A 24,237-nucleotide genomic window follows, 5' to 3' on the forward strand; every position below is an offset into this window, starting at 1 on the left:
TAATACTATCATGGCAATCCACTCTGCTGACTGGGTCAATAACCCTCCCAGAGAAATCAGATGAAATAGGGGCAATATTTTTTTTCTACCAAGGGTAACTGATCCATGTGGATGGGATTCAGGGCAGTAAGCCAGTGCTTTCTCAGAACTCTCAGTTTTTAATTTTAAGCAGGACTGACTGCCCTCTTGCCCTCCCTGAACCTCACTTTCCTACTCTAGACAAGGGAGGACAACTGATTACGTTATAGAAGAAAGCATTTGTTTTCATGTAGGCACACATGTTCCATATTTTGAATAAAAATGATACATTTAAATTTCATGGAGATTGGGGGAAAACATTGTAAGTGTAAAAATAATGTTGAGAAAATAAAAAATATCAATAGACTTCAGCTTGTAAGAATTTGATACTACTCTATGGTAAGAGATTATAAACAAAATCAAAAGTCAAATGATAATTTGGAAGATATTCATTTACATATAACAGGAAAGGATTAATATGCTTTACAAGAAAGGAATTTTTACATAGCAATAAGAAAAAATTCTCTAGTATCCCAATATAGAAGTGGGCAAACAAAGCAATCTTGTAAACCAGCTGAAAAACTAAAACTATCAGATATTCTAGTAATTAAGACACGGTTCTAATGGCTCAAGAATACACAAACCAATCAACCATTGGAACAGAATAGAGAAACAGAACCACATAAGCATGGTCACCTGATTTACAACAAAGGCAACAAATAATGTAAGGCAGAGGGTAAAAGATGGTCTTTCAATTAAATAGTGCTGGGTGAATTGACTATTTGTATGGAATAAAATGCATCTGAACCTCTACCTCACATGATACACATGAAACAGCTCCAAATGAATCCAGATCTAAACATGAAAGGGGAAAAGCAAAAAAAATACAGAAGAAAACATAGAAGAACATCTTCATGATCTTGGAATGGATAAAGATTATTTAAACAGTTACAAAAAGTATTAATCACTAAAGAAAACAATTGATAAACTGTACTAAAATTAAAACTTCCATTCACACAAAGATACCATTGAGAGAAAAAAAAGGAACCTAAAGAGTGGGAAAAGATATTTGCATGTATTTATCCAACTTACTAGGTAGGAAAAAAGAGCAAAAATTTGAATAGATACTTCATGAAAGTGTATATTAAATGGCTAAGAAACATATGAAAAGGCATCAGTATCAGTCATTAGGAAAAATCAAATTAAAACCACAATGAGATAGTGTCACATACCTACCAGAATGAAAGTGAAAGTGAAAGCCACTCAGTCATGTCCGACTCTTTGCAACCCCACGGAATTCTCCAGGCCAGAATACTGGAGAGGGTAGCCCTTCCCTTCTCCAGGGGATCTTCCCAACTCAGGGATCGAAACCAGGTCTCCTGCATTGCAGGTGGATTCTTTACCAGCCGAGCACAAGGGAAGCCCAAGAATACTGGAGTAGGTAGCCTATCCCTTCTCCAGCGGATCTTCCCGACCAAGGAATTGAACCAGAGTCTCCTGCATTGCAGGCGGATTCTTTACCAACTGAGCTATCAGGGAAGCCCTACTAGAATGGCTACAATTAAAGACCAACAATACTAAATATTGATAAGGATGTGAAACAACTGTAACTCTCACACCCTGCTGATGGGATATAAAATGGTTATGACCATTTTGAAAGCAATTTTGGCATTATCTATTAAATATGTGTGTACTCAGCAATTCTACACCAAATTCTTTCTCCAAAAGACATGACATAGCAGCAGTATTCATAATACCAAATGGGAAAATGCCCAAATACTCATCAGTGGATAAATAAATTGTGGTACATTTACATAATGGAATTCTAACAGCAATAAGAAGAAAACAATCTGCAACCTTATGCAACAACATGAATGAATCTCGTAAACATGTATTATGGAAAAGAAACTAGACACAAAGAGTATACACCTTGTTATTAATTTATAGAAAGTACAAAAACAGGTGAAAATAATTTTTTGTTGTGCTAACGAGAGTATAAATCACCCACTTTGAAAGATGTTTTGGCAAAATAGAAGAATAGAGCAAGAGTCAAAACTTTTCATGCACTTTGACTTCTTGAACTCTATCCCAAGGAAAGAATTGTAGAAGCCCATATCAATTTAGGGGCTTCCCTTGTGGTTCAGATGGTAAAGAATCTGCCTGCAATGTAAGACACCTGGGTTTGATCCCTGGGTTAGGAAGATCCCCTGAAGGAGGGCATGGCAACCCACTCCAGTATTCTTGCCTGGAGAATCCCACAGACACAGGAGCCTGGCTGGCTACAGTCCATGGGGTCACAAAGAGTTGGACACAACTGAGCAATTAAGCACATATGTCAATTTACATTAAAAGATATTAATGCTAGAGTTCTTGTACTAATAAAAAGTTGGAAACTGATAAATATCTCTAATAGAGAAGTAATTAAATAACTTTGGTATATATGCTTTGATGAACTATTATGCAGCCACTAAAGATCATGTTTTTAAACCATATTTAATAATATTCAATACTCATGATTTAATATAAGGTGGAAAGGAATACGTCAAGGCTGTATATTGTCACCCTGCTTATTTAACTTATATGTCGAGTGTATCATGCGAAATGCCAGGCTGGATGAAGCATAAGCTGAAATCAAGATTGCCCAGAGAAATATCAACAACCTCAGATATGCAGATGACACCACCCTAATGGCAGAAAGCAAAGAGGAACTAAAGAGCCTCTTGATGAAGGTGAAAGACGGAGTGAAAAATCTGGCTTAAAACTCAACATTCAAAAAACTAAGATCATGGCATCTGGCCTCATCACTTCATGGCAAATAGATGGGGAAAAAATGGAAATAGTGACAGATTTTATTTTCTTGGGCTCCAAAATCACTCCAGATAGTGACTGCAGCCATGAAAATTAAAAGACACTTGCTCTTTGGAAGAAAAGCTATGACAAATGTAGACAACATTTTAAAAAGCAGAGACATTACTTTGCTGACAAAGGTCCGTATAGTCAAAGCTATCGTTTTCCAGTAGTCATGTATGGATGTGAGAGTTGGACCATTAAGAAGGTTGAATGCCTTAGAATTGATGCTTTTGAACTGTGGTGTTGGAGAAGACTCTTGAGAGTCCCTTGGACTGCAGGGAGATCAAACCAGTCAGTCCTAAAGGAAATCAATCCTGAATATTCATTGGAAGGACTGATGCTGAAAGTAAAGCTCCAATACTTTGGCCACCTGATGCAAAGAGCCGACTCATTGAAAAAGACCCTATGCTGGGAAAGATTGAGGGCAGGAGGAAAAGGGGATGACAAAGGCTGAGATGGTTGGATGGCATCACTGACTCAATGGACATGAATTTGAGCATATTCCAGGAGTTAGTGAAGGACAGGAAAGTCTGGCATGCTGCAGTCAATGGGGTCGCAGAGTCGGACATGACTGACTGATAATGACCAAAAAAATGTAGGATAAAATACCATACAATACAGTCCCAATATTATTGCATATGTATACGTGTGTGCTCAGTTGTGTCTGACTCTTTGTGACCTCATCAACTGTAGCCCTCCAGGCTCCTCTTTCCATGGAATTTTCCAGGTAAGGTTACTGGAGTGGGTTGTTATTTCCTATTTCAGGGGATCTTCTGGACCCAGGGATTGAATCTAAGTCTCCTGTGTCTCCTGCATTAGCAGGCAAATTCTTTATCACTAGTGCCACCTGTATATTCACATACACACACATATATATATATATACACACATACATATGCAAAAGAAGGGGGAAAAATACCACAAGATAAATAGAAGTCATTCCTATAAAGTGGAATTACAGGGCATTTATATTTTCTTCTTTAAAAAATTTTTCCATGTTAGTACTTATGACTATGGTTCTGCCATAGCCTTGAACCTTCTGCTAAACAGGACTCAATATCCCTTTTGTTCCCTAGGATTCCATTAAGACCAAGTGTTGATTTTTACTCAAGATTTTATAAGAAAGAGGACAGTTTTACACTGTGCAGTTCATAGACCTTTATATAGTCCCTTTAAGTGTGCCTTGTGATGGCTAACTTTATACATCAACTTAACTGGGTCATGGGATGTCCAGATACCCAGTTAATATTATTTCTAGGTGTGTCTGTGAGGGTGTTTCCAGAAGAAATGAGCATTTGAATCCATAGCAGATTCCCTTCCCCAGTTACACAATCTGTTGAGAGTCTGAATAGAACAAAAAAAGGGTGAAGGAAGTGAGACTTTGCCCTCTATGCCTAACTACTTGGACTCCCAGGTGGTGCTAGTGATAAAGACCATGGCTTGTCAGTGCAGGAGATGTAAGCGACTTAGCAGCAGCAGTAGCCTGACTACTTGACTACCTGAGTTGGATAGCAGTAGTGTCCTGCCCTAGGATTGAAACTTACTCCATTGGCTCTCTGGTTCAGGTCTTGGAATTGTGGGTGTGTGTGTTCTTAGTTGCTTCAGTTGTGTCTGACTCTTTGCAATCCCATGGACCGTAGCCCGCCAGGCTCCTCTGTCCACAGGATTCTCCAGGCAAGAATAATACTGGAGTCTGCTGCCATGCCCTTCTCCAGGATCTTCCTGACCCAGGAATTGAACCTGGCTCTCTTGCACTGCAGGCAGATTCTTTACCAACTGAGCCATCAGGGAAGCCCCCTTAGAAGTGTACTAAAATGTATACCATCTGTTTTCCCTGTTTTCAGGCCTTTTGACTTGGATTGGAACTACGTCACCAGCTTTCTGGGGTCTCCAAGCTTACGGATGGCAGATTGGACTTCTCAGCCTCCATGACTGTGTGAGGCAATTCCTCCTAAGTCTCTTTATATATCCTCTATCGGTTCTGATTTTCTGGAGAACCATGGCTAATCCATACCTCATCTCTTCCTTCTCTCAAGCCAGATAAGTTTTCCTTTTTGTTGTCCTTCCTTGGGCAGCACCTAGATAAGCTGGTACCTAAACAGCTTGGTTTCTGGCTTCAACAATTCCAGGTCTTCCCCATCTCAGGCCTCCAAATCTCTCTACCTTTCCGATGTAGCAAAAAATGCTTCTCCAAATATGCGTACATTCACCACCCACTCACCAAAACCTCTAATAAAAATTCTTGTTAATTTTCAATTTTTCTACAGTAGGTTCATATTACTTTCAGAGTAAAAAAATTCTGAATTCTCACAGCAACTCAACAGAGGGAAATTTTTCTCTGGGCAGCAACAATGTTAACGAAAATGTGTAATATGCAAGACCAAGTCTGGTTAGTTAAAATTAACCTTTCATCCAGAAATTCTTCACCCTAAAAACATCCACACATCAGGTACACATTTATCTGATCATTTTAATTATATGTGTAGCAGTTCCCTTGGAGAGGGCAGGGATTGAAGAATTATTTGTATTCGCATTAGCTTTATGTAACGTTGATCGATAACTAGATGAAACAGTTAATTCTGTACTCAGAAAATAGTGGCATGAACAAACATAACAATTAGGTGACTTGAAACTCATTTCTGCTTAGTTTTTTTATGAGCAGCATAATTTTCTACCTAAATTTAGTCATTCTGAACTAAAGCAGGGTGGAGTTGTACCTCATTCATTTATCCATCCACTCAGGAAACTTGTATACCCTTCTTCTGTGCCAAGTACTATTCTAGGAGCTATATAGAAATAAAAATGGTTCATGAGGTCTTTCTTTTATGAAGCGTATGGGGAAAAGAGAGTCTAACATGGGGTGTGAATGTATATAATATCGTCATACATATTTCTGTATTTTCTAAATCTTGCTGTCGTGGGACTTACCATCCACTGTAGAATAGGTTTCAGCGCTTCAGGAGATGGATGGGAATCTGCTTTAAAAAAAATAATTGCTCAGTTATTTTTTCTCCAGCAAAAAAGAAAAGAAAAATTATGGTGAAAGCCTGGTGTTATGAAAAAAGACCTTCTAAATTACTTTACACATCAATGGCTAACCTGAAAAACTCAGACCATGCTATTTTTTACACAGTGCAAAGTATACTTCTATCCAAAAGTTGCTGCCCTAGGAGAAGAAGACCAGAAGACATCAGTGCCAGTATGTGGGGGGGTGGGGGGAGGAGGGGTGGTAGACGAGAGGGCCAGGAGCTGGGCGCTTCAGCAGACTAGGAAAGAATGGGGGATAGAATAAAGAGAGATCCAGAGGTGGGGAATATTAGGACCAAGAACACCTAGTTGTGGTGATGGGGTTCCAGTTACGGTTGCCAGCACATCAACCACAATAGTCAGACAGGACTTGCTTTCCCTCCATTGTCTCTAGCTAAGGAAACTATCTGATTCAGTCACTCTACAACCAAGGCCAGTGAGAAGTCAGAGGACATGATAAGGGTCAAAATAATGCCTCCACTGCCATGTGGTCATGTAAGTGATATTCCTCCTCTATAAGCCAGTTCACCATCTCAGAATGGAACAGAGTCAGAGAGGGAAAAATATGAAATAGTGGACATTTTATCCCTTAAAGACTAAACATTTACCAAAAGAACTCTGGCTAGGAGAGATTTGGCTTCGAGGAACGTCCCTCTTCCGGATCTGATCCTGGAAAAGTGACCTTAGCTTTGTCCATTGTGCTCCAAATGTCCTCTCTATCACCTTCACCAGGATATGCCCTTTACTCTCAAATTTCCTTTTTCCATCTGACCTCCATTCTTAAGCAAAATTATCATTTTATTTTTGCCCTGATGTCAATCAACAGTCAAAAGGAAAAGTAGCCAACAAGTTAATCCAAAATTTTATGAATTCTACTAACAACACACACACACACACACACACACACACACACACACACCTGAAAGCTGGATCCTAGTCAAAACTTGATTGAAGACTTCAGGCTCTACTACAAAGCCACAGTTATCAAGACAATATGGTACTGGCACAAAGACAGAAATATAGATCAATGGAACAAAATAGAAAGCCCAGAGATAAATCCATGCACATATGGACACCTTATCTTTGACAAAGGAGGCAAGAATATACAATGGATTAAAGACAATCTCTTTAACAAGTGGTGCTGGGAAATCTGGTCAACCACTTGTAAAAGAATGAAACTAGAACACTTTCTAACACCATACACAAAAATAAACTCAAAATGGATTAAAGATCTCAACATAAGACCAGAAACTATAAAACTCCTAGAGGAGAACATAGGCAAAACACTCTCCGACATACATCACAGCAGGATCCTCTATGACCCACCTCCCAGAATATTGGAAATAAAAGCAAAAATAAACAAATGGGACCTAATTAACCTTAAAAGCTTCTGCACATCAAAGGAAACTATTAGCAAGGCGAAAAGACAGCCTTCAGAATGGGAGAAAATAATAGCAAATGAAGCAACTGACAACATCTCAAAAATATACAAGCAACTCCTACAGCTCAACTCCAGAAAAATAAATGATCCAGTCAAAAAATGGGCCAAAGAACTAAATAGACATTTCTCCAAAGAAGACATACAGATGGCTAACAAACACATGAAAAGATGCTCAACATCACTCATTATCAGAGAAATGCAAATCAAAACCACTATGAGGTACCATTTCACACCAGTCAGAATGACTGCGATCCAAAAGTCTACAAATAATAAATGCTGGAGAGGGTGTGGAGAAAAGGGAACCCTCTTACACTGTTGGTGGGAATGCAAACAAGTACAGCCACTATGGAGAACAGTGTGGAGATTCCTTAAAAAACTGGAAATAGAACTGCCTTATGATCCAGCAATCCCACTGCTGGGCATACACACTGAGGAAACCAGAAGGAAAAGAGACACGTGTACCCCAATGTTCATTGCAGCACTGTTTATAATAGCCAGCACATGGAAGCAACCTAGATGTCCATCAGCAGATGAATGGATAAGAAAGCTATGGTACATATACACAATGGAATATTACTCAGCCATTAAAAAGAATACATTTGAATCAGTTCTAATGAGGTGGATGAAACTGGAGCCTATTATACAGAGTGAAGTAAGCCAGAAGGAAAAACACCAATACAGTATACTAACGCATATATATGGAATTTAGAAAGATGGTAACAATAACCCTGTGTACAAGACAGCAAAAGAGACACAGATGTATAGAACAGTCTTGTAGACTCTGTGGGAGAGGGAGAGGGTGGGAAGATTTGGGAGAATGGCATTGAAACATGTAAAATATCATGTATGAAACGAGATGCCAGCCCAGGTTCAATGCACGATACTGGATGCTTGGGGCTAGAGCACTGGGACGACCCAGATGGTATGGGGAGGGAGGAGGGAGGAGGGTTCAGGATGGGGAACACATGTATACCTGTGGCGGATTCATTTTGATATTTGGCAAAACTAATACAATTATGTAAAGTTAAAAAAAAAAAAACTTGATTGAAGCAAAACTAAAAATCATGTGGAAAGAAGAAGTAACATAAAATTTAAAAAAAATCCTATCATGGAAGTGTTCTAAATATGGATTGTGGTGTTGGTTACACAACTGTATCAATTAACTAAAACTCATCTAATTTTGTGTTCTCTAATATGATAGCCACTAGGCACATATGGCTATTTAAATTTAAATTGATTAAAGTTGTATTATTCAGAGGAATAGAATTGAGTGTCCAGAAATAAACCTATAAGTTTGTGGTTAATTAAATGGTGCCAAGACCATTCAACAAGGAAAGATTTTTGTCAACAAATTGTTCTCAGATGACTGGATAGACACATGCAAAACAGTGAAGCTAGATCCCTTCTTTATATCATATACAAATATTAACTCAAAATAAACCAAAAACCTAAGTGTAAGCACTAAAATTATAAAACACTTAGAAAAAAACTTATGAGTAAATCTTCATAATCTTTGATTTAGCAATAGAATTTGAGATCTGACATCAAAAGCACAAATAACAAGGGAGTTTCCTGTCAGTCCAGTGGTTAGGACTCTGGACTTTCACTGCCAAGGGGCTGGGTTGGATCCCTGGTTGGGGAAATAAGATCTCACAAGCCACATGGCACAGCCAAAAAATAGATAAATTTGGCATAAAAATAAAAAATGTTTGTGAATCAAAGGACTCCATCAAAAGTAAAAAAACAAAAAACAACAAAATGGGAGAAAATATTTGCCAATCATATGTTTGATAAGGAATATCCAGAACTTGTAAAGAATTCTTGCAATTCAATAACAAAAAGACAAACAATTCCAAAATGGGCAAAGAACCAAATAGGTATTTCTTCAAAGATGACATACAAATGGCCAATAAGCACATGAGAGATGCTCAACATCATTAGTCATCAGAGAAATGCAAATCAGGACCGCAGTAAGATGCTACTGCATACTCCTAGGATGGCTACAATTTAAAGAAAAGAAAAGGAAAAGTGTTGATGAGGATGTAGGGAAATTGGAAACTTTGCAGTATACATTGCTCATGGGAATGTAAAGTAGTAGAGTTGCAATGAAAAACATGTCGGCAGTTTCTTAAAAAGTTAAACATAAAATTAGCACCAAGACAGCGTATTAGAAAGCAGAGACATCACTTTGCCAACAAAGGTCCATACAGTCAAAGCTATGGGTTTTCCAGTAGTCATGTACGGATGTGAGTTGGACCATCAAGAAGGCTCAGTGCTGAAGAATCGATGCTTTCAATTAGCGATTAGCGGTGCTGTAGGAGACTCTTGAGAGTGCCTTGGACCACATGGAGATCAAACCAGTCAATCCTAAAGGAAGTCAACCCTGAATATTCATTGGAAGGAGTGATGCTCAAATACTTTGGCCACTTGATGTGAAGAGCCGACTCCCTGGAAAAGATCCTGATTCTGGGGAAAATTGAGGGCAAGAGGAGAAGGGGATGACAGAGAATGAGATGATTGGATGGCATCACTGACATCACATATGACTCATATCACTGGATATGAGTTTGAGCAAATTCAGGGAGATAGTGAAGGACAGGGAAGCCCGGTGTTCTGCAGTTCATGGGTCACAAAGAGTCAGGGACTGAACAACAACAGCAACAGAATTACCAGGTCCGAGCAATTCCACTTCTAGATATATATCCAAAAGAACTGAAGATAGATATTCAAACAAAAGTTGGTATGAATTTTCACACCAGCACTATTTATCTTTAATGCCTTTAACCAAAAGGTAAGAACAACCCAAATGTCCATCAACCGATGAACAAATAAAAAAACTGTGGTATATCTATAAAAGAGCTTCCCTGGTGGCTCAGACGATAAAGAATCTGCCTGCAATGCAATGAGACCTGAGTTTGATCCTTGGGTCAGGAAGATCCCCTGGAGAAGGGAATGGCAACCTACTCTAGTATTCTTGCCTGGAGAATTCCATGGATGGAGGATCCTGATGGGCTACCATCTATGGATTTGCAAAAAAGAATGGCATACTTGCACAAGCTACTTACTACATGGATGAACCGTGAAAACGTTATGCTAAGTTAAAGAAATCAGATAACAAAGATCTACGTATTACAGCATTCCATTTATATGAGATATCCAGAATAGGCAAAGCCAAAGAAACAGAAAGCAGATTACAGATTGCCAGGGTATGGGGGAAGGGGATATGGGAAGTTACTGCTCGACGGGTGTGGAGTTTCCTTTTTGGGTAATGAAATGTTTTGAAATTTGATACAGATGGTTGTGTAACACTGTGAAGGTAACAAATACCAGTGAATTATACACTTTAAAATGGTAAAATGGCAAAATTTACATAACATAAATTTTACCTCAATAAAAATATTAGAAAATTTAAAAATATATTTTATATTTTCTAGATCACACTAGCCATATTTGGGGTAGTTAGTGCCACTGATTGGATTTTGCATATTGTAGGATATTTCTACCATGTACAAATTCTATTGGAAGTACTGATACAAATGTACACTTATAATGGGTCAGTTTATTGTATATAAATTGTCCTTTGGTAAAGAGTCAGGACAGTTTAAAAAAGAAATATTCCAAAGGCAAATATATATTTTTAACTATTTAAAAATTTTGAAGTATAGTGAATTTGCAATGTTATATTAGTTTCAGGTGTACACCAAAATGATTCAATTATATATGTGATTGAATATATATATATATATATTCTTTTTCAGATTCCTTTCCATTAAATCTTATTATAAGACATTGAATGTAGTTCCCTGTGCTCTACAGTAGATCCTTGTTGCTAATCTGCATTATATATACTAGTGTGTATATGTTAATACTAAAGTCCTAATTTATATATATTACATAATATAGTATATAGATAAACACATATATATATGTATGCATATACACAGGCTTCCCTAGTGGCTCAGCGGTAAAGAATCTGCCTGCAATGCAGGAGACATGGGTTTGATTCCTGGGTCGGGAAGATCTCCTGAGGAAGGCATGGCAACCCACTCCAGTACTCTTGCCTAGAGAATCCCATGGACAGAAGAGCCTGCCGAGCTGCAGTCCATAGTGTCACACAGAGTCGGGCATGACTGAAGTGAATAAGCAGCAGCAGTGGTGTACATACACATATGACATCTTTCTTCATTCATCTGTTGATGGATACTTAGGTTGCTTCCGTGTCTTGGCTATTGTAAATAGTGCTGCTATGAACGTTGGGGTGCATATGTCTTTTCAAATTAGACTGTTCTCCAGATATAGGGCTAGTAGTGAGATTGTAGATGCTGTGCTTATCCGCTCAATCATGTCCAACTCTTTGTGAGCCCATGGAATGTAGCCCGCAAGGCTCCTCTGTCCATGGGGATGCTCCAGGCAAGAATACTGGAGTGCATTGCCATGCCCTCCTCTGGGGGACTGTAGGATCATATGATAACTCTATTTTCAGTTTTTTAAGGAACCTCCATACCGTTCCCCATAGTGGCTGCACCAATTTAAATTCCCACCAACTATGTAATTGAATTCCTTTTCTCCACACCCTCTCCAGCATTTATTATTTATAGACTTTATAATAATGGCCATTCTGACTGGTGTGAGTCATATCTCATTGTAGTTTTGATTCACATTTCTCTAATAAGTAGATATGTTGAGTATCTTTTCATGTGCCTGCTGGCCATTGGTATGTCTACTTTGGAGATCCAATGGAAAATATTGATCTTTTCAAAGAACCAGGTTTTGGTTTCACTGATTTTGTCTATTATTTTCCTGTCTTCAGTTTCATTGATATCTGCCCTAATGTAGTCTGCTACCTTTAGGTTTATATTATTTTTCTTTCTCTGTCCTAAATTGGAGGCTTAGTCTATTATCTTTAAATCTTTCTCCATTTCTAAAATACGAATTCAGTGCTATAAATTTCTCTCTTACCATTGCTCTCAGAGAAAGGAATGGCAATCCACTTCAGTGTTCTTGCCTGGAGAATTCCATGGACAGAGAAGCCTGATGGGTTACCGTTTGTGGGGTCACAAAGTTTGCTCGGACACGACTGAGCAACTAACACACATACACACACCATACTTTCACTGCATCCCATGGATTTTGTTAAGTTATATTTTCATTTAGTTCAAAATATTTAAGGATTTTTAGAGATATTCTTTGATGTGTTATTTAGAAGTATGTGGTTTAATTTCCAAATATTTTGAGATTTCCATTTATTTTTCTGTTATTGATTTTTGGCTTAATTCCATTGTGGTGTGAGAGAATACTTTGTGGGATTTCTATTCTTTTAAATTTGTTAATGTGTGTTTTATGGCACCGAATGTGGGCTATCTTAGTGAATATCCCATGTAAGCTTGAGGAGAATGTGTGTATTCTGCTGTTTTTGGATAAATAAATCTATAACTGTCAGTTAACTCCAGTTGATTAATAATGCTGTTTAGTTCAACTGTATTCTTACTGATTTTCTGTCTGTTGGATTTGTCAGTTACTAATAGAGAGTGTTCATATCTTTAACTATAATAATGGCTTCCTCTACTTCTCCTTGCATTCTGTCAGTTTTTGCTTCACATATCTTGATGCTCTATTGTTAAGCAGATACACATTCAGAATTGTTGTTTCCTTGGAGACTTGACCCCTTTATCATTAATAATTCTCCTTGCTATTGATATTTATAAAATAATATTAGTGTTAATATTAGTGATAACACCATGTTAATTTTCCTCTTTCTGAAGTCAGCTTTGTCTGAAATTAATACAGCTACTCCAGTATTCTTTAGGTTAGTGTTACCATGGTATTTATGTCTCTAAAAGTCAAAGTGTAAGTCAATCAGTAGTGTCCGACTCTTTGCGACCCCATGGATTATTTAGTCCATGGAATTCTCCAGGCCAGAATACTGGAGTGGGTAGCTGTTCCCTTCTCCAGGGGATATTCCAACCCAGGGATCAAACCCAGGTCTCCTCCATTGCAGGCGGATTCTTTACCAGCTGAGCCACAAGGGAAGCCCATGTATGTCTCTACCTCTTTACTTTCAATCTGTATGTGTCTTTACATTTAAAGTAGGCTCCTTAAAAGCAACATGGTTTTTATACACTCCCTCAATTTCTATTTTTTAATTGGTGTATTTAGACCTTTCACATTTGAAATGATTATTGATATAATTTATTCATATCTATCATATTTGCAACTGTTTTCTAGTCATTGCATTGTTCCTTGTTTCTTATCTTCCCCTCTTTTTCTGCCTTATCTGTTTTTTTTTTTCCTGGTTAAACAATAATTTTATTGCTGGAGTACATAGACAAATTTGTGCAACCAGAGCAGGGGCTGTGGATGACTAGGATTTCCAAATTGCTTGGGGGCGGGGTGAGGGAAGGACTGTTTTGGTCTTACAATGTTGCGTGAACCTGTGAATGCAGTTCTCGATCAGAATCAACAGGAATGTAGCATCTTTATCCTTTCTATTCTTCTGACGGTACTCTCGAACAGCAACAATTTCTTAATTCAATGCTAGAGATCCTCAGGAAGATCAGGAGGAAGTCCTTTGAACTTTAGAATTCTCAAGATTTTATTGCCTGCCACAGGCAATGTGAGCATCTCAGGATCACTCTGAGGCAGGCCTTTCTTGGCCAGGTTGTAGATCTGCTTCTTCATGTCTTCAGATGTCAATTTTAGCCAGGGGGAGTGACTGCAGTGGTAAGGCAGAGCCAACTGGGACAGACCCTTCCAGGGGCCTGCGTGAGACACACAAGGGTGGCAGTCTTCTCTTATTCACACAAGAGAACAAGGGTGGGAGCGCAGGAAGCCACCCTGCACACAGGAAGTGAAGTGACCTCACACTGCCCTGCTTCCTCCCATCCTGCCTTCTCTGTTTTTAATTGAGCATTTTATATTATTCCATTTTTTCTTGGCCCATTGATTATACTTCTTTACAACTAATGTAAGTCTATTTATACTGCTTCATAGGTAGGACATGTGCCTTATAACAGAGGATTCCCAATTTCCCCTCTTGTCCCTTGTAACATTGCTGTCATTCATTTCACTTATTCATAAGCTATAATCAACCAATACATTATTGCTACTGTTATTTTTGGACAGGCAGTTATCTATTAGACCAATTAAGAATAACAAAAATATAAAGTTTTATTTTACTTTCATTAGTTTCTTCTCTCTAATATTCATCTTTCTTCAGATGTCGATCTGAGTTTCTAATATGTATTTTCTACAGGTCTAGATATATGATCTGGAGAAGGCAATGGCAACCCATTCCAGTATTCTTGCCTGGAAAATCCCATGGACGGAGGAGCCTGGTAGGCTGCAGTCCATGGGGTTGCTAAGAGTCTGACATGACTGAGCGACTTCACTTTCACTTTTCACTTTCACGCATTGGAGAAGGAAATGGCAACCCACTCCAGTGTTCTTGCCTGGAGAATCCCAGGGATGGTGGATCCTGGTGGGCTGCTGTCTATGGGGTTGCACAGAGTCAGCTACGACTGAAGTGACTTAGCAGCAGCAGCAGCAGATATATGATCTATACATTCTTCTCTTGGAAGAATCTCTTTTACCATTTCTCATAAGGGCAGGATGACTGGTGACAAGTTCCTTTGCTTTTATTTGCCTGAAAAAGTCTTTATTTCTCCTTCACTTTTGAAAGATAATTTAACTGGATACAGCTATCTAGTTTGGTAGCTTTTTTGGTTCAACACTAAATAGTTCACTCTAATCTCTTGCTTGTATGGTTTCTAAAGAGAAGTCTGATGTAATTCATATCTTTGTTCCCTATAATTAAGGTGGTTTTTTCCCCCTCTGGCTTCTTTCAGGAATTTTTCTTCTAAAGGCAAGTATCAGATAGATTTGTCTAAACAAAAATAATAAAATTTTGGGAATTCCTTGCTGTTCCAGTGGTTAGGACTTGGTGCTTTCACTGCCAGGGTGCAGTTTCGATCACTGGTCAGGGAACTAAGATCCCAAAAGCTGAGCAACAGTGCCACAAATGATAATAATAATAATAATAATAATAAAATTTTGTATGATCAAGAAAGACAAAGCAAAGTCAATGCTACAAACAATGATAAGCACAAAGGACAGGCCTTTTCACAAAGATGGCACCAAAGACAAAGAAGGAAGCCCCTGACTCTCCCAAAGCTGAAGCCAAAGCAAAGGCTCTGAGGCCAAGAAAGCAGTGTTGAAAGGTGTCCACAGCCAGAAACAAAAAAAGATCCAGACGTCACCCACCTTCCCATGGTTCAAAACACTGTGGTTCAGGAGGCAGCCCAAACATCCTCTGAAGAGCGCCCCTAGGAGAAGAAGCTTGACCACTATGCCATCATCAAGTTCCTACTCACCACAGAGTCAACCATGAAGGAAACAGAGGACAGCAACGCACTGGAGTTCACTGTGGCTGTTGAGGCCAACAAGCACCAAACCAAACAGGCTGTGAAGAAGCTCTATGACATTGGCATGGCAAAGGACAACACCCTGATCAGATCTGATGGAGAGGAGAAGGCATAGGTTCAGCTGCCTCCAGACTATGATGCTTTGAATGTTGCCAACAAAACTGGGATCATCTAAACTGAGTCCAGCTGACTAATTCTAAATGTAAAAGTTTTCACTACGTTAAAAAAAACTCACAAAGGACAAGGGTCTGGCAGAATGGGAGGCCAAGGGGCAGGGAAGGTCCAGGGAGCTTCCAGGACAGTGGGCACTGCGGGGCTGGGGCTGGTGGGACCGTGAAGTGCTATGGTCTATTCTGATAACCATGATGCTTGATGACGTGACCTTGTATTTTTCAGAGCAAGAGTGGAAGGTCCTGGAGAAGTGGCAGTAGGAAATGAATCAGCAAATAATGAAACTCCATTATGAGATCTGTGATTTTCTAGGTTGGTTTTTTTCCAAGCCAAATTTGATAACCTGGATGGAACAAGAGAGAATGTTGTTAATCAGGGGAAAAATTAGAAAAAAAAAGAGAGAGAGAGAGAGAAAGGACAAACTGGAGGGACACTTGCAATGGTGTACAAACAGTTAATAGTCTTAACAGATAAAGACCTCTTATTAATAAATAAGGGCTTCCCTGGTGGCTCAGATGGTAAAGAATCTGCTTGCAATGTGGAAGACCCATGTTCTATCCCTGGATCAGGAAGATCCCCTGGAGAAGGAATTGGCAACCCATTCCAGTATTCTTTCCTGGAGAATCCCATGGACAGAGGAGCCTGGAGGGCTATAGTCAATGGGGTAGTATAAGAGTCAGACATGACTGAGCTTAATAAATAAGATAAAGCTAAATGTTGTGATAGAAAAATAGACAAAGAACATAAAAAGGAAACTCACAAAAAGGAGAAATTAAAGTAGCAAATAAACCTAAGTAACAACAAAAAAATCTTTGGTAGCTGAAAACGAAATTAATTCAAGAAGGAGATATATTTTTAACCTTCAGATTAGCAAAGATTTGAAAATGTTTGTTGCATACAGAAAAAGGATACTGTCATAATCAGTTGATGACATGAATATTGTTATATTTCTGGAGGGTAATTTAGTAAATTTTACTAAATTCCTCCCAAGCATCTACTTCTTTTGATTCAGCAATTTTACTTCTAGGAATTTATCCTCAGGAAATAATTGAACAAATATACAAAGATGTATGTATAAAGCTGTTTGTCATGATCATGTTTGTAATAGTAAAAGTTGACAACAGCCTGACTTTTCAAAAAGTGTTCTTTAGAGTTGATTTTAAAAGTCAAAGAATGAGAAATCAGAGCCAAGAGGGAAAAAATAGTTTGAAATAGGCAAACAATCCTTATAATAAAAACTCATCTTCCTAAGTGACAGTGCTCTCTACAGCTGGAGAATGGAAAGGGCAGAGTACAACGTGACATCCTGTACATCCTGACACCCTCACCTCTGTGAAGACCCAGAAATTTGCACTCCTGATAAAATGGTGCCTGGCTCCTTGGTTTCACAAACACACATTACCCTCTCCCTTTCTTTAAATGGCATCACCCATTGTTCCCTTTGATAACTGGAAATGTAGATCCTTTATTCAGAATCAGCTAGTTGAGACAATGGGAGAATGTCTCCAAGTCCATCAGTCTGGCAGAATGTTGCTTCTCTGGGGATGGGAGTTGGGGAAGGGAAATCAGAGAGTAGAGTGTAAGGTTGGTGCAAAAGTAATTGTGGTTTTACGCCATTGAATCTTGCTATTTGATATTGGAATACAGTCTTAAATAAATGTGGCTATGTTATATATCATTTTAATGTGCATTTCTCATTTTATGTTTCTTGCTAATGATATTACTTTCTGTTTATTTTATATGTATTTAGGCTAGGGAAATAATGTTAGACAAAAAGCAAATTTGAGTGATTTTCTTATTCAAGTTCAAAATGGGACATAAAACAGTGGAGAAAAATTGCAACATCAGCAATGCACTTGGCCCAGGAACTGCTAATGAACATATAGTACAGTGGTGGTTCAAGAAGTTCTGCAAAGCAGATGAGAGCCTTGAAGGTGAGGAGCACAGTGGCTGGGCTTCCACGTTGACAACGACCAATTGAGAGGCTCATCAAAAGTGGTTCTCTGGACCTCAAGAGAAGTTGCTAAAGAACTCAATGTCAACCATTCTATGGTCATTCGGCATTTGAAAGGTGAAAAAGCTCAATAAGTGGGTGCCTCATGAGCTGACTGCAAATTTAAAAATTGTCATTTTGAAGTATCACCTTCTCTTATTCTATGCAACAACAACAAACCATTTCTTGATCAGATTGTGGCATGCGACGAAAAGTGGATTTTATTTGACAGCTCAGTTGTTGGACTGATAAGAAGCTCCAAAGCACTTCCCAAAGCCAAACTTGCACCAAAAAGTGGTCATGGTCACTGTTTGGTGGGCTGCTGCCAGTCTGTTCCACTACAGCTTTAGGAATCCTGGCAAAATCTTTACATCTGAGAAAGTATGCTTAGCAAATTGATTAGATGCACCAAAAAATGCAACAACTGCAGCCTGCATTGGTCAACAGCATGGGCCCAGTTCTTCTCCACGACAATGTCTGACCACATTAAAGAATCAACACTTCGAAAGTTGAACAAATGGACTATGAAGTTTTGCCTCATCTGCCACATTCACCTGACTTCTCACCAACCAACTACCACTTCTTTAAGTATCTCTACTACCTTTTTCAGGGAAAATGCTTTCACAACCATCAGGAGGCAGAAAATACTTTTTAAGGGTTTGTTGAATCCTGAAACATGGATTTTTATGCTACAGAATAAACAAACATTTCTCATTGGCAAAAATGTGTTGATTGTAATGGTTCCTATTTTGTTTAATAAAGATGTGTTTGTGCCTAGATATAATGATTTAAAATTCACACTCCAAAACTGTAATTACTTTTCATCAACCTCTAGGTACTCAATAAATCCTTGGATGCAGCCAAGGCAGCCAAGATTGGACCTCAGAAAGCCTTGTTCCATCCTGGCCCCCTTTAGTGGGAATGACTACCTATAAAAACAGGGGATAGAAATTCAGGGTAAAGCCTATCTACCTGGAATTTCCCCATATCACTTCTCATTTTGTACTGACTCCACTACTCATGGCCGTCACATACCCAAATCCTCTGACCTTCATTCATCTGTAAGACTTTGGCTCCTGCAGACTTTGGCTTCATCAGTTGTCCATAGCTATGAAGACTCTTTTCAGGTAAGCCACTCCAGCCTGGCTTGACTATTTAACCTCCGTGTCACTCCTGTGTTTCTCCCCAATGTTTGTGGGTCCATATACCCTATCTCAACCTCTCTTCCACTTCAGAGAGAGGGATCAGAAACAAAGGTATACATTTACTAGATCAAAGAATGTTAGAAGGGATGGTGTTCATCATTTAGCAAAATCAATCTTATTTAAAGTGAAATGACTTCAGTTCAGTTCAGTTCAGTCACTCAGTCGTGTCCGACTCTTTGCGACCCCATGAATCGCAGCATGCCGGGGCTCCCTGTCCATCACCAACTCCCGGAGTTCACTGAGACTCACGTCCATCGAGTCAGTGGTGCCATCCAACCATCTCATCCTCTGTCGTCACCTTCTCCTCCTGCCCCCAATCTCTCCCAGCATCAGAGTCTTTTCCAATGAGTCAACTCTTCGCATGAGGTGGCCAAAGTACTGGACTTTCAGCTTTAGCATCATTCCTTCTAAAGAAATTCCAGGGCTGATCTCCTTCAGAATGGACTGGTTGGATCTCCTTGTAGTCCAAGGGACTCTCAAGAGTCTTCTCCAACACCACAGTTCAAAAACATCAATTCTTTGGCGTTCAGCTTTCTTCACAGTCCAACTTTCACATCCATACATGACCACTGGAAAAACCATAGCCTAGACTAGACGGACCTTTGTTGGCAAAGTAATGTCTCTGCTTTTCAATATGCTATCTAGGTTGGTCATAACTTTTCTTCCAAGGAGTAAGCGTCTTTTAATTTCATGGCTGCAGTCACCATCTGCAGTGATTTTGGAGCCCCCCAAAATAAAGTCCGACACTGTTTCCACTGTTTCCCCATCTATTTGCCATGAAGTGATGGGACCAGATGCCACACAGCTAATTCCAATGTAATATGATACCTGGGTGGTGGGTTGGTCCTTTTAATTTTAACTTATTAAAACCTTTTTAAAGCAATTTCTAAGGTTCCATGGATGTGAGAGTTGGACCATGAAGGCTGAATGCTGAAGAATTGATGGTTTTGAGCTGTAGTGTTGGAGAAGACTTTTGAGAGTCCCTTGGACTGCAAGGAGATCACACCAGTCAATCCTAAAGGAACTCAATCCTTTGATTTGCATTGGAAGGACTGATGCTGAGGTTGAAGCTCCAATACTTTGACCACCTGATGTGAAGAGCTGACTCATTAGAAAAGACCCTGATGCTGAGAAAGATTGAAGGCAGGAGGAGAAGGGGATGACAGAGGATGAGATGGTTGGATGGCGTCACTGACTCAATGGATATGAGTTTGAACAAGCTCTGGGAGATAGTGCTGGACAGGGAAACAGCGTACTGCAGTCCATGGGGTCACAAAGAGTTAGACATGACTGAGCTACTGAACAAACAAAAGATTACATAGGAAAGGTGACATTCTATTTGATCTATAATCATACCCATGTATGCTTCAACCTAAATGGAAATGGACCAAAGGTCTAGTTTAGGTCTTTATTCCTCTTATAAGGAGCATGGAAATGTCCCATTTCTTTTTCAAAGCAGTTACATGCTTTTTTTACCCTCTTTTGGGGGAGAATGAAGAAAGTTTAGTGGGGTCCCAGCCTGGAAGCTGATGTCCAGGGTGGCCAGGAACAGAGAGAGGCAGAATGAAAGCACAAAAACTATTTCTGAGAGAATTATCAGGGTCCAGCCAGCAGAAGCTCCAAAACCTTTGTGAAAAGGAAGCAGAACCCTTTCAGGTCAAGGGCCAAGTAAATACAGGATCAGACTGTGGTGGTTGGGGTTGAGGGTTGTGAAGGAGAGGACTGTGGCAGATGCAAAAGGGCACTTGAAATGAGAGGAGCTAAGGTGTAGTCAGATGAGTGGGTGAATGTGTACGAAATCCTTCATGGATGCACACTGGAGGTGTGGGAGGAGCTGACCTAATTGAAACCTGTAAAGAGGGAGATGTAGAAAACCACCTAGTTGGGAACCTCCCACCTGCAGTCAGAGAACACAGCAAGACCTGATGACACAGTTGAATGTCTCACAGAGCCCAATATTGTAGACAGTTATCTAGAGGCTTTGGACAAGTGAAAATATTCTTCAGAATTCTTCTTCCTGGTACTATCCTAGCCACAGTGCTCTAGCGTGGTGTAGGCACAAGTGGCCCCATCATTCTAAAGCATTGAATATCTAATGGTTCTGACTCAACTGTGGAAAGTCTGCCCCATTATTTTTCCTGAAACCAGCTTTCCTAAATGTCTGTACCAGTAGTGTTACTTGGATCCATTTTGATGTTCTCTTTTTAATTCACTCATTCAGTTAATATCAATATTATTGAGCCCTTACTACAGCAGGTACACTCTGTAAGGTTCTGAAATACATGCTGCTGTTGCTGCTGCTGCTAAGTCACTTCAGTCGTGTCTGACTCTGTGCGATCCCATAGACGGTAGCCCACCAGGCTCTGCCATCCCTGGGATTCTCCAGGCAAGAACATGGGAGTGGGTTGCCATTTCCTTCTCCACCAATGCAGGAAAGTGAAAAGTGAAAGTGAAGTTGCTCACTCGTGTCTGACTCTTAGCGACCCCATGGACTGCAGCCTACCAGGCTCCTCCGTCCATGGGATTTTCCGGGCAAGAGTACTGGAGTGGGGTGCCATTGCCTTCTCCTCTGAAATACATAGCAGTCAGTAAAACAGGCTGATGTTTGCCTCATGGGATGTACAGTCCAGCACTCACTAAACCGGATGGATTCCACCTTCTTGTGTGTGCGTGCTCAGTTGTATCTCATTCTTTGTGATCCAATGGACTGTAGCCTGCCAGGCTCCTCTGTCTGTGGACTTTTCCAGGCAAGAATACTGGAGTGGGTTGCCACTTCCTTCTCCAGAGGATCTTCCCTACCTTGGGATTGAACCCATGTCTCCCGTGTTTCCTGCACTTGCAGGAGATGTTTTTATCTCTGTGCAATCTGGGAAGCCCCCAGTTATGGTCATATTGATTTTTTTCCTATTATATTCCAGTTCAGTGCTCCAGTATTCTGTATCAGAACTTTTCCAGAAACCTTCTATCTGTCTCCCTGTTTGCATTATTTCCTGCACCTTAATCTATCCTATGATCACTCACCTAGAGCCAGACACCTGGAATGCGAAGTCAAGTGGATCTTAGGAAGCGTCACTATGAACAAAGCTAGTGGAGGTGATGGAATTCCAGTTGAGTTATTCCAAATCCTAAAATATGATGCTGTGAAAGTGCTGCACTCAATATGCCAGCAAATTTGGAAAACTCAGCAGGGCCACAGGACTGGAAAAGGTCAGTTTTCACTCCAATCCCAAAGAAAGGCAATGTCAAAGAATGCTCAAACTACCACACAACTGCACTCGTCTCACATGCTAGTAAAGTAATGCTCAAAATTCTCCAAGCCAGGCTTCAACAGTACATGAACCATAAATTTCCAGATGTTCAAGCTGGATTCAGAAAAGGCAGAGGAACCAGAGATCAAATTGCCAACATCTGCTGGATCTCAAAAAAGCAAAAGAGTTCCAGAGAAACATCTATTTCTCCTTTATTGACTATGCCAAAGCCTTTGAGTGTGTGGATCACCCAAACTGTGGAAAATTCTGAAAGAGATGGGAATACCAGACCATCTGACCTGCCTTTTGAGAAATCTGTATGCAGGTCAGGACGGAACAGTTAGAACTGGACATGGAACAACAGTCTGGTTCCAAATAGGGAAAGGAGTACATCAAGGATGTATATTGTCACCCTGCTTATTTAATTTATATGCAGAGTACATCATGAGAAATGCTGGGCTGGATGAAGCACAAGCTGAAATCAAGATTGCCGGGAGAAATCTCAATCACCTCAGATATGCAGATGACACCACCCTTATGGCAGAAAGCTAAGAAGAGAGTGAAAAAGTTGGTTTAAAACTCAACATTCAGAAAACTGAGATCATGGCATCCGGTTCCATCACTTCAGGGGAAATAGATGGGGATACAGTGGAAACAGTGACAGACTTTGTTTTTGGAGGCTCCAAAATCACTGCGGAAGGTGACTGTAGCCACGAAATTAAAAGACACTTACTCCTTGGAAGAAAAGTTATGACCAACCTAGACAGCATATTAAAAAGCAGAGACATTACTTTGCCAACAAAGGTCCATCTAGTCAAGGCTACAGTTTTTCTAGTAGTCATGTATGGATGTGAGAGTTGGACTATAAAGAAAGCTGAGCACTGAAGAATTGATGATTTTGAACTGTGGTGTTGGAGAAGACTCTTGAGGGTCCCTTGGACTGCAGGGAGATCCAACCAGTCCATCCTAAAGGAAATCAGTCCTGAATATTCATTGGAAGGACTGATGCTGAGGCTGAAACTCCAATACTTTGGCCATCTGATGCAAAGAAGTGACTCATTGGAAAAGATCCTGATGCTGGGAAAGATTGAAGGCGGGAGGAGAAGGTGACGACAGAGGATGAAATGGTTGGATGGCATCACCAACTCAATGGACATGAGTTTGAGTAAACTCCGGGAGTTGGTGATGGTGTGCTGCAGTCCCTAAGGTCACAAAGAGTCAGACACTAGTAAATGACTGAATTGAACTGAACTGAATCTATCCTATATTTCCATCCACTCTTAAATATGATAGACCATCAGAAATACATGAGGTTTATAAATATAGATTTTTGGACCTTAGCCCAAATGTATTAAGTAAGAAATATGATAGGTCCCAAAGATCTCTATATTCTTTCAGGCTAACTCTATGATTTTTGATGCATAGCCAGGTTTGGGAACCATTGATATATATCACCACCAAACACAATTTCACTTGCTCAAAATTCATCAGGAAATCCTCATTGTCTACAGAAGAAACTAAAATATTAGCCTGGCTTTCAACATTCCAACCTATTTATTACAATTTTCTTTTCCTAAAATTCTAGATGACCTTTAATTACTTGACCTTGAGAAAATCACTGAAATAGGCAAGTACAAAATCGTGGGCATAGGCTTTATTAGTTATCCTGTGCTGCAGAAACACTTCTGCAACTGGTTTTTGAAAAGCTTGAATTAATAATGTATTTACTTCCCTTTCCCAATGCCGTTTTGGTGGTGAGTTTTGTCCATTGCCCTTTGTTCCTTTTCTCTCCAGTTTCTTCCTCCTTTTACTCATGGTTCTCTTCCTGATCTTTTTCTCATTTAAATAGTCATGCTCACACTTG

The 24,237-nt window shown here is 39.7% G+C and overlaps 1 pseudogene; it reads left to right on the forward strand.

Moving 5' to 3' along the window:
- Positions 1 to 15,404: 15,404 nt before the first annotated feature.
- On the forward strand, positions 15,405 to 16,295 carry LOC133256519 (large ribosomal subunit protein uL23-like; annotated as a pseudogene).
- Positions 16,296 to 24,237: the final 7,942 nt, after the last annotated feature.

Source organism: Bos javanicus, chromosome 11 (assembly GCF_032452875.1).
Source record: "Bos javanicus breed banteng chromosome 11, ARS-OSU_banteng_1.0, whole genome shotgun sequence".
NCBI lineage: Eukaryota > Metazoa > Chordata > Mammalia > Artiodactyla > Bovidae > Bos > Bos javanicus.